This window comes from Carlito syrichta, unplaced genomic scaffold (assembly GCF_000164805.1).
Source record: "Carlito syrichta isolate Samal-C Ts95f unplaced genomic scaffold, Tarsius_syrichta-2.0.1 Scaffold289339, whole genome shotgun sequence".
Taxonomy (NCBI): domain Eukaryota; kingdom Metazoa; phylum Chordata; class Mammalia; order Primates; family Tarsiidae; genus Carlito; species Carlito syrichta.
This window is the reverse complement of record NW_007233435.1, coordinates 1,210-14,086: the sequence shown is the minus strand read 5'-3', so window position 1 is coordinate 14,086 and position 12,877 is coordinate 1,210. Positions and strand designations below refer to the sequence as shown.

Here is a 12,877-nt window from a genome sequence, read left to right as displayed (position 1 = left end):
GAACCCGCGGGCTCAGGCAATCCACTCACCTCAGCCTCCCAAAGGCGAGGGATTACAGGCTGAGCCACCGAACCTGGCTGGAGAACAACTTTAGACCAGGAGTTCTGGACCAGTCTGGGAAACACAGTCAGACCCCGTCTCTACAAAAAAGAATAGCAAGAAGAAAAACAAGAAGTTGTGAAATAGAAGAGTTATGAAAAGAAGAGGTATGGAAACAGAAGAGAGCCACTGTCACAGAGACAACAGAACATACACAATACAAGGAACAAAAACCAGACGATTGGTCATACTCAGCATGGCTCCTACAGGTGCACTCTAGGTGCCATTCTCAAACGAGTTTATTCTTCATCTGGCAAACAGTAAATCGCTTCTTCAGGCTCAGAATAAAAACATCAGTTGAAACCTTTTGCATACTGAATCATCAAAAAGCAATGGCGCAAAAGCATGAGACGCGCCTGCCTAAATTATGGTACCTAGTCTAGCGGGTCACAAGCTTCCCCACATATTGTAATCCCCTGGAAACTTTAACAAAGTCTAATGCCTCAGTCCTGCCCACGAAGATTCTGACTTAAGTGGTTTGAGATGTGGCTTGGGTATGGGAAATTCTAACAGCTACTCAGGAAATCTGAGCCCACAGCCAAGCTGAGAACCACTAATTGGCCAAGTTTTGTAAAATTCATTTCCACTGAAAGACAAACATTTAAAGATCCCAACGCTAGGGGGAAAAAAAACCCCCAAAATACAAAAGAAAAATAAATAAATAAATAAAGATCCCAATGCTTAATGGAGAGGCAAAAGGTTTTTCTGAGTAAACACAGCTATCTGGGCTTTGTGAATCCTTGCAAAGGCGGTGAGGTTTTGAACTCATAATGGCATCATTAGGCTAACTATTCCTGTAAAACCATCCAAAGCCTAAACAGATTTTTTGCTTTTTAAACAAATGCTTTTAATGTTGGAGGAAATAAATTTCTTATGGTAATGTGAATTAATGTCTATCATATGAGATATTGATGATCTTGGATTGCATAATTAGCATAGATTGACATTCCTCCTGTGTGCTAACGGGAATTTTTAAAACTTTTGTTATTAGAAAACACTATCACCTTAATTTTCAAAGATGAATGGGTGGACATAATTTTTTCTTTCACTGTCTCATTTTTGGCCTTTAAGAGTTTTTTGTTTTGTTTTGTTTTCAGAGTATAGAAATAACTGAGATCAGCAGATAGAGATTAAAGAAAGAATTTACGCTAAAAAAACAGAGTTAATTTCAGGAAGTAGTTTTGTCACCCATTATTCCACAGTGTTACTTCATGGATTTGTACTATAAATCAGCAAGTTTACTCAGAATAAAATCATTATTATAAAAGAGACTTTGTGTGAAGGTTGATCTACTACAAAAAATGTATTACAGGATTTTTTATTTTATTAAATGTATATACATCTATCTATCTTTCTATCTATCTATCTATATTTTGAGTCAGTATCTCACTCTGTTGCCTATGCTGGGGTGCAGTGGCATGCTCATAGTCACCACAGCCTTGACCTCCTGGGCTCAGACGGTCCTTTTGCCTCAGTCTTCTAAGTAGCGGGAACTACAGGCATGCACCACCATGCCTGGCTAATTTTTTAATTTATTGTAGAGATGAGGTCTTGCCAAGTTGCCCGGGCTGATCTTGAACCCCTGGGCTCAGGCAATCCTCTCACCTTAGGCTCCCAAAGTGCTGGGATTGTAGGTGCGAGCCACCACTCTGGCCCTTTTAAATATTGCCTCTCTCAGAACTTCTCTTCAAATTCAAGCATTAGGCAACACCTCGAAGAAAACTGTGTCATGTTGAGACAGGCAGAGTTAGCAGAGCACACAGCTTAGATGTAGTTAGGCAAGTTTTCTTAGGCAAGTCTAATTTAGATAATTAAGGAACAGGTGGTTAAGCACTCAGGTGTTTTTCTTATTGGTATATGACCTTCGCCCAAATGGCTGGGCATTTCAGACCTGACCACCTTGTAGATTGGAATGTGGAATTACCAGTATAGTAAATCACGGAAGGAATGAGGAATTACCCAAAACACAGAGGCAAAATGTTCTAAGAAAAGCCCAAATCTAGTTAGGCAGTAACTTTCATTATTTAGAAGGTCCCGGTGACCTTAAAAGCTTAAAAGATAGTAATTAAAACTTGCAATCAAATTCCTGCAGCCCCCTACTCTTAACTTATGGAACAGTTTGCATAATCAACATTGTAGACATTATACAAAACTTTCTGGTAAAGGCAAGTGTGTGCCCCTCTTTCTAAGATGCCCTTGTTCTCCCCTGAATGTGTTTTCTGCTCTGTGATAAACCATACTTTGATTCTCTCCATGACTTGCTCTTGAATTCTTTCTTGTGGCAAAGTCAACAACCCATGGAGCAACTACCTCCTATACAAACCAACATCAATGTGAGTGGAAATTTCATCTCTGATGATAATGTGTAGGTTTTGAAAAAGATGATCTACCTCTCACTAAAATTAAAAAATAAAAGATTCACCCTTACTGCATATGAAAAGTGTATATAAGAAAAACAAGCACCAAGTTGACAGCACTAATGATGAAAAAATAATGTTGAGAACTAAACTCTCATCCTTTTTCTTTACCTTGCCTTTTTTTTTTTTTTTTTTGAGTCGGCCAGGCTGGAGTGCAGTGGCATGCTCACGGCCACCCTAGCGTTGACCTGCTGGGCTCTGGTGATCCTTCTGCCTCAACCTTCCAAGTAGCTGGCACTACAGGTGTATGCTACCATGCGTGGCTAACTTTTTATTTTAATATATATATATTTTTTTGTGTGTGTGAGCTGGAGTCTCACTCTGTCGCCCAGATTGAGTGCAGTGACCATTCCCGGCCACCGCAGCCTTGACCTGCTGGGCTCCAGCGATCGTTCCACCTCAGCCTTCCGAGTAGCCGGAATTACAGGCGTGAGCTACCACGCCCAGCTAATTTTTTTATTTTATTGTAGAGATGAGGTCTCGCCTGCCCAGGCGGGTCTCGAACCCGCGGGCTCAGGCAATCCAGTCACCTCAGCCTCCCAAAGTGCTGGGATTACAGGCTGAGCCACCGAGCCCGACCATCTTGCCAAATTCTTAACTAAGGGGTCTGGGAAGATGGGCTTTTTACTAACTTCCTCTATATAATATATAATGTAGTTTACTTTTCCAACTGGCTCTGGCATAACCTCACAGAACAAAAAAGGAAAAATCAAAGTATTTTATGTCCCTGCAAAGATGTCTTTTGGGGACTGCCAGTATCTTTTTTGTTGTTGAGTTGGAGTCTCACTCTGTTGCCCAGACTGGAGCGCAGTGAGTGGCATGGTCCCAGCCACCGCAGCCTCGACCTGCTGGGCTCCGGCGATCCTTTCGCCTCAGCCTTCCAAGTAGCTGGAACTACAGGTGTACTACCACGCCCGGCTAAGTTTTGATTTATTGTAGAGACGAGGTCTCGCCAAGTTGCCTGGGTGGGTCTTGAACCCGCAGGCTCAGGCAATCCACTCGCCTCGGCCTCCCAAAGTGCTGGGATGACAGGCTGAGCCACCAAGCCTGGACTCCAGGTATCTTTTAAGACATTTGTTCTCTCCGAAGTCTGTCACCTAAGAAGCTTCATCTACATGTTAAGCAACTTGATTCCCTCATCATTCTTCAAGCAGCCCATTTCCTTTACTGCTTTCAAAATTCCTTAGATAACTCTTTCTGACAAATTGCCAGTCAGGACATCTTTGAATCTACTCATAACCTACATGCGCTCCTGCTCAGAGAGATTCTGTCTTCCTGGGCTGAACCAATGTAAACCTCATATGTATTGATTTACGGTTTCTTGTAACTTCTAGTCTCCTAAAATGAACAAGGGGGATTCCCAAACCCCAAAATTCATTTATTAAAAACTGTGTATTTATTCTAACATGTTTAAATGTCAGTCACCCGCAAAGTACTCTCCAGTTGATGCAACACACTTATGAGACACTTTTTCCACCTGTCAATTTTGATGCTTTTTATGCTTCTGCCATTTTTTGTTTCACCTCTCCTCACCAGGAAAACATTTCCCTTTGAGGAATTTTTCATCAGGGAAACAAAAAAAGTTGCTTGGGGCAAAATTGGGTGAATAGAGAGGGTGGGAGATGACAGGGTTTTTGGCCAAAAACTGCTGAACACTCAGCATGGTGTGGGCAGGTGTGCTAGTAAACTACCCATCATGAAATGGGCAAACACCTTGAAAGAATCTCCAAACAACTTGAAAGAATATATATCTGAAGCTAAATACATACAGCCTCTCACAATGCTAGCTGGTATACTGATGCTGATTGGTTCCTAGAACACTTACCTAGCATGGGAAGCCTGTACTACAAGGAATCTGCCTTTTTTTTTTCTTTGGTAGAGATGAGGGCTTACCAAGTTCCTTGGGCTGGTCTTGAACCCACGGGCTCAGGCAATCCACTCGCCTTGGCCTTCCAAAGTGGTGGGATTACAGCCTGAGCCACTGAGCTCGGTTTAGGAACCTGTCTTCTAAATAATTTCACTTTTTTGGGTACCCTCTCACATATAACCGAGCTACAATTCAACCACTGTGGGCACACATTCTCAGGACCTCCTTTGGGATGGGTGCCATGGGCCTAAGATTACTCACGTTTGGCTCAGAAGAAACCATCTTCAATGTTTTACAGTTTGGTAACTTTCATCAACAAAGCGATTTGAATGGTGTTGAGTTAAAAACCCATTTCATTGTCCACTTACAGGTGTCAGACACTGTTCTAAATGCTCTATAAATAGTGATTCATTTAATAGTAAGGAAGAGAAGGGTTGCTTTTTCTTTGTTATAGGTATGTGTGGTATAAATCGGGATTAGTGACGAGCAGGCTTCCTGCAGGTGAGGTTTGGACTCCAACTGGCCCTCACTTATCCCGGTTTAGGACCAGGCCCCCTTTGTGATGTTACGTGCCCCCTCCCTCCCTCTTCTCGATTTTTCTAAAAACCAAGAAAGTATGCTGAGGGAAGGTTGCTTTGGTTCTGAAAAACTAAGTTTTCAAGCTGGCCTCCAGGGAAGGGCCCAAGTGCCTCGCCTTCTTGGCGTCAGTCCGAGGCACATGCCAGCAGCAGCAGCCCCCAGTTCTCTGTGCAGATGAGGACGAAAGACGGACAACTAGGGTCTGCTTGGGGGCACAGCTTCCAGCAGAAGAAAGAAAAGGACCATACGTGATTCTGGACTAGGAGCTTCTATTGATAAGCCCTTGGCCTTTCTGTGGATGAAGAGCAAAGATAGGCAACATCCCACACTGGCTAACCGGGTAGCTGGACCTCTTGGTTCTGCCGTTTCCCCGCTGCATAGCCAACTTGGGCAAGTTAAATCACTCATCTTTGCTGTTGTTGCTTCACGTGTGAAGTGTGGCTAGTCGTGCCACTTCGCAGTGTTGCTGCAGAGATTAAGCAGGTCCCTATTTACAGAAGCTCCCAGAACAATGCCGAGAGCACACGCCTCGGCTGTTCCAAGTCCCTTGGCTCTTCCTTTTGGACGACTTTGCACAGCGGCTTGTCCAGCCTGCCTGCGTGCCTGCCGCTGCATACAGGAGTAGGGCTCCCTTCTGCTTGCAGATAGAAGCCCCAGGCCTGTCCCCGGTCCACACTGAGCTCAACCGGGGTTGTGTTCACAGGAAATGAGGGATGGACTAGATGGATCAGGCCGTTTCCAAGTCACTAAGCGAAAGGCACTCTTATCCTCTTTTGGGGCCCTTTCTCACTATCACATAGGCAAACCTCACGAGAGGGTTTTATATAATAGGAGAAAGGGACCAGGCTACTTTTTAGTGTAGGCCTCACCAAAGGCTTCTTCCTGATGCCTTCATAACCTACTGCAGTCTGCAGCAACCTCATACCGCCTAGGGCCCTGCAGTAATGGCTGGCACGAGCCTCCCCGAAGAGCAGGGTGGTGATGACCACGTGTGTTGCTCTGCATAACTCCCTTCGCGGCCTTAGTGGCAGACAGCTGGCTGAGGGTTTACCAACACAGATTTCCTATGGTTCTCTTTCAACATAATGAAAAAGAAGCAAATCTCAAAGGAAGCTGCTTTATGGACCTTGGGCAAGAGAGGTATCTTTCTTAGGACTGGTATCTTTTTAGCCCATGTTCATACCATCCACAGTTTCTCTGTTGTTTCTGTTGGAGGTTTAACTTTCTCGCCCAGGTTGGAGCACAGTGACATGATCATGGCTCACCGCAGCCTTGATGTCCTGGGCCCAGGCGATTCTCCCACCTCAGCCTTCCAAAGTGCTGGAATTACAAGTGTGAGTCATGATGCCTGGCTTTTTTTTTTTTTTTTTTTTTTTTTGAGACAGGGTCCTACTCTGTTGCTTAGGCTGATCTTAGACTCCTGGGCTCAAACAGCCCTCGTGCTTCCGCTTCCTCAGTAGCTTGCATTACAGGTACCTGCCACCACATACAGTTTTCAGTTTCATTTTTAGCACAGCACCTAATGTTCAGAAAAACACTGGCCATATTCCATTTTTTAAAATTAGGACATTTAAAGTATAACCCTATCTTCTAGATAAAACTCTAATAACAGAAAGAAAAAAGCTAGAAATGAAGTTAGCCAAGATTTTACAGTATAAATGATTTATGGAAAAAGTTATATTGGATAATAGAGGGAAAAAACAGAGTTATATGAGTTGTTTAAAGAGTTCTGGTTTCTTGGATATAAATATAACAAATGCTGTAACAATTTTTTATGAACACAACTTAAAAATCTGTTAAAATTTCCAGAACTTAAAAGTTTCATGTTTTCTGTTGATTACATTTCTATGTAACTAAACAAGTTTGTATGAAAGGTTTTGTGTCTTGTTTAGTAACTTTATACTTTTAACTTTCTGAAAGCAGGATCTTTTAAATCCTCTTATCTGAAAATTTTCCTTAAGAGTTTAAAAAGAGGAAACAGAGGCAGGTGGATTGCTTGAGCCCAGGAGTTTGAGACCAGCCTGGGCAACATTGTGAAACTGTCTCTACAAAAAAAAAAAAAAAAATTTGCCAGGCCTGATGATATGCACCTGTAGTCCTAGCTACTCAGGAGGCTGAAGTGAAAGGACTGCCTGAGCCCAGGAGGTTGAAGCTAAAGTGAGCTGTGATCATCGAAATCTCCACTGGACTCCTGTCTGTGTGACAGAGTGAGACTCTGATTCAAAAAAGAATTTTTAAAAAGGGGCCGGACTTGTTGGTTCATGTCTGTAATCCCAGCGTTTTGGGAGGCGGAGGCGAGAGGATTGCATGAGGTCAGTGGCCTGGGCAACACGGCAAGATCTCATCTCTACAATAAATCAAAAATTAGATAGGCATGGTGGCACAGGCTTGTAGTTACAACTACTTGGAAGGCTGAGGCAGATGAATTGCCTGAGCCCAGCAGGTCTAGGCTGTGGAGGCCGTGAGCGTGCCACTGCACTCCAGCCTGGGTGACAGAGACTCCTACTCAAAAAAACAAGACAAAACCAAAAAAAACCCCAAAAGGCAAATAGGCTAGTTGCTATGGTTCATACCTGTAATCCCAGCATTTTGGGAGGCTGAGGCAGGAGTGCTTGAGCCCACAAGGTCAAGACCAGCCTGGGCAACCTAGTGAAACCTCATCTCTACAAAAATCAAAAAATTAGCCAGGAGTGGTGGGGCATGTCTGTAGTCCCAGCTACTTGGATGGCTGAGGTGGAAGGACTGCCTGAGCCCAAGAGATTGAGGCTGTGGTGAGCCAAGATCCTGTCACAGCACTCCAGCCTGGGTGACAAGAGTGAGACCCCACTTTAAAAAAAAAAAGGAAAATAGGCTGGGCGTGGTGGCTTATATGTGTAATTCCAACGCTTTGGGAAGCTGAGGAGGAAGGATCACGTGAGGTCAGGAGTTCAAAACCAGCTGGGGCCAGGCTTGGTGGCTCAGCCTGTAATCCCAGTACTTTGGGAGGCCAAGGTGAGTGGATTGCCTGAGCCCGTGGGTTCGAGACCCACCTGGGCAACTTGGCGAGACCTCATCTCTACAATAAATAAAAAAATTAGCTGGGCGTGGTAGCACACACCTGTAGTTCCAGCTACTTGGAAGGCTGAGGCGGAAGGATCGCTGGAGCCCAGCGGGTCGAGGCTGCGGTGGCCGGGAGCGGCCACTGCACTCCAGTCTGGGTGACAGAGTGAGACTCCGACTCAAAAAAAACCCCAAAAAACAAAAACCAACCCAGCTTGGGCAATATAGCAAGACCTCTGTCTACAAAAAATGTAAGTTAGCTGAGCGTGGTGACACGTGCCTGTAGTCCCAGCTACTTAGGACCACTGAGGTAGGAGGATTGCTTGAGCCCAGAAGTAGAGGCTGTGGTGAGAAAAAAATTATTGTCAAGCTGACATAAGATGACTTTATTTAGCGGAGAAAAGATATTAAAATAACATATGAAATGTCTGAAGACACCTTAAAATCCTCCTTGGGCAGAGGAAGGGTTCAGATTTTTTCCCCCAATTTAATCAGAAAAAAGTGAGAGGATGGATAAGTAGTGTTTAAGAGTACACAGACGGGCACATATATTCACTGCTCTATTTTATTTATTTTTCATAGTTAAAAGTAATACTTTATGTAGAGTGTTTTTAAAGTTTCAAAAACATTCCCTGCTCCTCACTGTACGGTTTATGCTTTAGTCTGTCTGGCATTATTATTCTCCTTTGATAAGTAAAGAAACTGAGGGCCAGGGAAGTAACTACAATTTGTTGGAAAATGTGAGGATTTGAGGGCTGACCATACCACTTACTGGCCATGTTAACTTGGTCATCACTTAACTGCTTCGAACTTCAGTTTCTGCATTTTTGGAACCATAATTACCCAACAGGTTTGCATTGTAAATTAAATGAAATAAACCCTATAATTAATAACTACTGCTAATGTTATAGGGAAAGTAGTAATATGTGCAAAATGTGTCTCCTATGCTGTAAAATGCTAATTGTTTTAAGATAACGTAATTGGCAGAAGACTTGGCTAGAAATCTAACATTGCCTTTCTAAATTTGCTGACCATATGGTAGATGTCCCCTGAAGAAATATCTTAACTGTACTTTCAGTTTTAAAGAAGGAAATGCACTTTGACATACTGTGATAAGCACGAAAAGCTTCTTACTAATTGCTTTTTTTCCCCTTTTCTCTAGATATTGAGAAACTTTGTACCTTTAGTCAGAGGTTCCCTCTCCCGCCCATGAACCGTGCATTGGTACGGGAGGTGCTTCTAGGTATGAGACTCAAAAGTTGAAAGATTTATTTTCAAAAATGTTGAATAACAGGATTATCATTTGCCATTGGACAGATGACAGTCAGAAAAAGTTTTAGGTCCTTTGCTGAATATTGGGTCTTCCTTAGGAAACTCACTTACTGCTCATGATAAAAGACTTAAGAAGGTGACTTCAGCCGCGGTTGCACTGTTCTGTTTTAACAACCCGGACAGGTTCAGCATAGCAAGCATTCAATAGATATTTGCTGGACCGACCTTTAGATGCTGCAGTATGTGTTCTAGTGGGAAAGAGCTCAATGACTTTGCTATAACTCTAGGGTGCTTTTAAGTATTTTGAGATGCCTAATACTTGCTTTTTATGTGGGAAATGCTTACAAATGTCTTACCAGGATAAGTTTTTGTTCCCAAATTTACCATGAATAGATATTTTGCAAAATACAGTGACCAAAGCATATATACTTCAATTTTGTAGCAAAGCTTTTCATGAGAGCAACAAGAGTCAACTATCTTAGTAACAATTATAGAATCTGCCCCTTAAAAAAATGATTCAGCATTGTTTTATCATTTTGCAAAGACAGCTCAAATTTATTACAGGCAATAAAGACAAAAAAATACTGACAGTAAATTCCTTTTGAAACTGCTTTTCACATTTGATTCCCTTAAAGTTTAGTTGCCTATTAGAGCTTTTCCCAGGACAGTAACCACCTCCCAATACACAGGGCTTTTTTTCCATTTACTTAAAGGTGGTCATGTATTTTAAGGCATAAGAACAGTTTATTTATTTACTTATATGTTGGAGTCTTTCTCTGTCACCCAGGCTGGAGTGCAGTGGCATGATCATGGCTATCAGTCTCAGCCTCCTGGGCTCAGCTGATCCTTCTGCCTCAGTTTCTCGAGTAGTTGGGGTTACAGGAACGCACCACCTGCCTGGATAGTTTTTTGATTGAGACAGGATCTCGCTATGTTGCCCAGGCTGGTCTCAAACACCTGGGCTCAAGCAATCCCTTTTCTGGGGGGGGGTCCACAGAGGAGCTAAATATTTGCTATCTATTCTCTCTCAGGGCTGTTGCCTATGAGGTTTTGACTACACATCAAGAAACTCCCTCTCCACGTCCTGCACCTTTATCTCCACGGCAGCAATTCCTTTAGTGATTTCAAAGTTCCTTAGACAGAAGAATCCCTGAATCCACCTATGATGCGCAAGGCCCCACCTGGAGATGTCCCATCGTCCAGCCAGAACAATGTAAGCTTCACATGTATTGATTCACGGTTTTTGTGACGGCCATCTTCCTAAGATGTAGACATGGGGGACCCCAAAAAGCCCCGAATTTCTTTATTAAAAAATTGGTTTATTCTTGCATGTTTAAACTTGTCACCTTCAAAGCAATCTCCGTTTGATGCAATACACCTATTGAGATGCTTTTTCCCCTGCTCAAAACAGTTTCTGAACGCATCGATTCTGATGCCTTTTAGTGCTTCTGCCGTTTTTTGTCTCACTCTTCCACATTAGCAAAATGTTTGGAAACATCACACAGTTGCTCTGGGCGAGAGCAGGCGAACAGGGAGGGGGGAGCATGTGGGTCATTGTGTCTTGGGTCGAAAACTGCCGAACACTCAGCATAACGTGGGCAGGTGTGCGAAGACAGCACCGATCATGAAATGGGCAACTGCCTTGAAAGAATCTCCAAGCCGGGCTCGGTGCCTCAGCCTGTCATCCCGTGCCTTTGGGAGGCTGAGGTGAGTTGACTGCCTGAGCCCGCGGGTTCGAGACCCGCCTGGGCGGTGAGACCTCATCTCTGCAATAAATCAAGAAATCAGCCGGGTGTGGTGGTGCCTGCCTGTGATTCCGGCTACTCGGAAGGCTGAGGCAGAAGGCTCGCCGGAGCCCAGCAGGCCGAGGCTGCGGTGGCCGGATGCGGCCACTGCGCTCCAGTCTGGGCGACCGAGTGAGACTCCAACTCAAAAACAAAAACAAAAACAAGAATCTCCAAAGAAAAAAAATCCACTGAAGCTGAACACAGCCTGTCACAACACTGGCAGCTGGTACCCTGAGGCCCACGGCTTCCCAGAACACTCACCTAGCCTGGACTACAAGGGGCCTGACTTTGGAAAGTGACTCTGGTTTGTTTTTGGGCCCCCGTCATACAACCAAGCTGCAACTCAACCTCGGGCACCTCAGGACCTCGTGGGATGGTGTCATGGGCCTAAGGTCACCCACATCTGGCTCAGAATAAACCATCTTAATTCTTTGCAGAGTTTGGCATCTTTCGCTAACAATTGTAACACATATTTTATCCGCTTTGAAAAGTACACGACTTGGGATGAGCCACCTGTAAAGCATAATTCCAAATGTATCAGCATGAAAAATGTTCTAGAGGATGTCCTGCGTCTCTTCCAGAATTCTATTACTCTGGAAGATGAACAGCTTTCTTACTGCATACTTTATAAATGGGTGGAAAACAGAAAAATTCTATGAATTTAAAGTGTCAGTCTTGTTAATAAAGTGAAATAGGTTTTCAAAAAGAAAGTGGGAAAGATAAAATTAACACATCGGTTTTAAGGTTATTTCTTTTTTCCTTTGGAGGGGAGTCTCACTCCGTTGCCCAGGCTGGAGTGCTGTGGCAGGTTCATGGCTACCCCAGTGTCAACCCACTGGGCTCTGGGAATCCTTCCACTTCAGTCTTCCAAGTAGCTGGAACTACAGGCGCGCACTACCACGCCAGCTAATTTTTGATTTATTGTGGAGATGAGGTCTCGCCAAGTTGCCCGGGCTGGTCTTGAACCCCGCGCGCTCAGGCAATCCACTCGCCTCTGCTTCCCAAAGTGCCGGGATGACAGATTGAGGCACCAAGCCCGGCCTTAAGGTTATTTCTAATATTAACTTTTCCTAATGAAACCACTATATCGCCATTTGCTTGGTTTAAACGCCGTAACTTTAGCTTTAAGTGAACACGAGAGTGTTGTGCCTGTCCAACACTGAACTTCAATCCACACCTTAGTAAAAGACTTTCCATTCGGAACGCAGGCACACGCACGTTCATTCAGCGGGTCATAGCATCTGTTGCTCTGGGATCATCATGGACAGCTTAGGGTGGCAAATGTTTTCGTTAGGTATTTATGGGGCTGGTGGAGCGGGGCACAGCCAACGAGAAGTGGCAGTTAAGAGTAAAGGGAAGCTGCTGCCCGGCAGGGGCGCTTCCGTGGGGAGGGCCAAGCCCTCAGCCTCAAGGAAGGATGGCCTGTCCCGAGACAGGAGCCCCCTCCAGCTGAGTGACAAGCACAGCAGAGAAACGAGTCACAAGAAACAAGCCGTGGTAAAAAAAACAAAACAAAAAAGGGTTGGGCCACAACTCCCCTGGAGGTCCAGGCAAACAGTAGGGCGGGTCTGGGGCTGAGTGCACTGGCAGGACAGCAGGCCAAGCAAGGCCCAGGGACACAGGGAGAGCAGGCCAGGGCCGGGCCGCCCCCGTGACAGAGATCAGGACCAGGCTGGCCCCCCACGACTGCTGGCCCAGGCAAGCCCCCAGTGACGGCAGGGTTCAGACCCCCCTGCACTCACCAGGTCAGGCTCAGGGAAGCCGCCAGCGACAGAGGTCAGGACGGGGCTGGCTCCCAGCCATAGCACGCCCAGGTC

At 44.7% G+C, this 12,877-nt stretch overlaps 2 protein-coding genes across 3 annotated transcripts in view; both read right to left on the bottom strand.

The window, feature by feature from the left end:
• LOC103256388 (inhibitor of nuclear factor kappa-B kinase-interacting protein-like) overlaps positions 1–12,877 on the bottom strand; it is a 35,079-nt gene that overhangs the window by 21,023 nt on the left and 1,179 nt on the right. The window contains exon 2 of one of the 2 annotated variants that reach the window (XM_021710521.1): positions 12,729–12,732. The exons of the other annotated variant lie outside the window; for it this stretch is intronic. The gene's annotated coding sequence lies outside the window, so the exon portion shown is untranslated. The remainder of the gene's footprint in view (positions 1–12,728; positions 12,733–12,877) is intronic. 2 annotated transcript variants of the gene reach the window in all.
• The window catches only part of LOC103256390 (inhibitor of nuclear factor kappa-B kinase-interacting protein-like), a gene marked incomplete at its 5' end in the record, with an annotated part of 20,495 nt that overhangs the window by 6,639 nt on the left and 979 nt on the right, over positions 1–12,877 (bottom strand). The gene's annotated exons all lie outside the window — the stretch shown is intronic.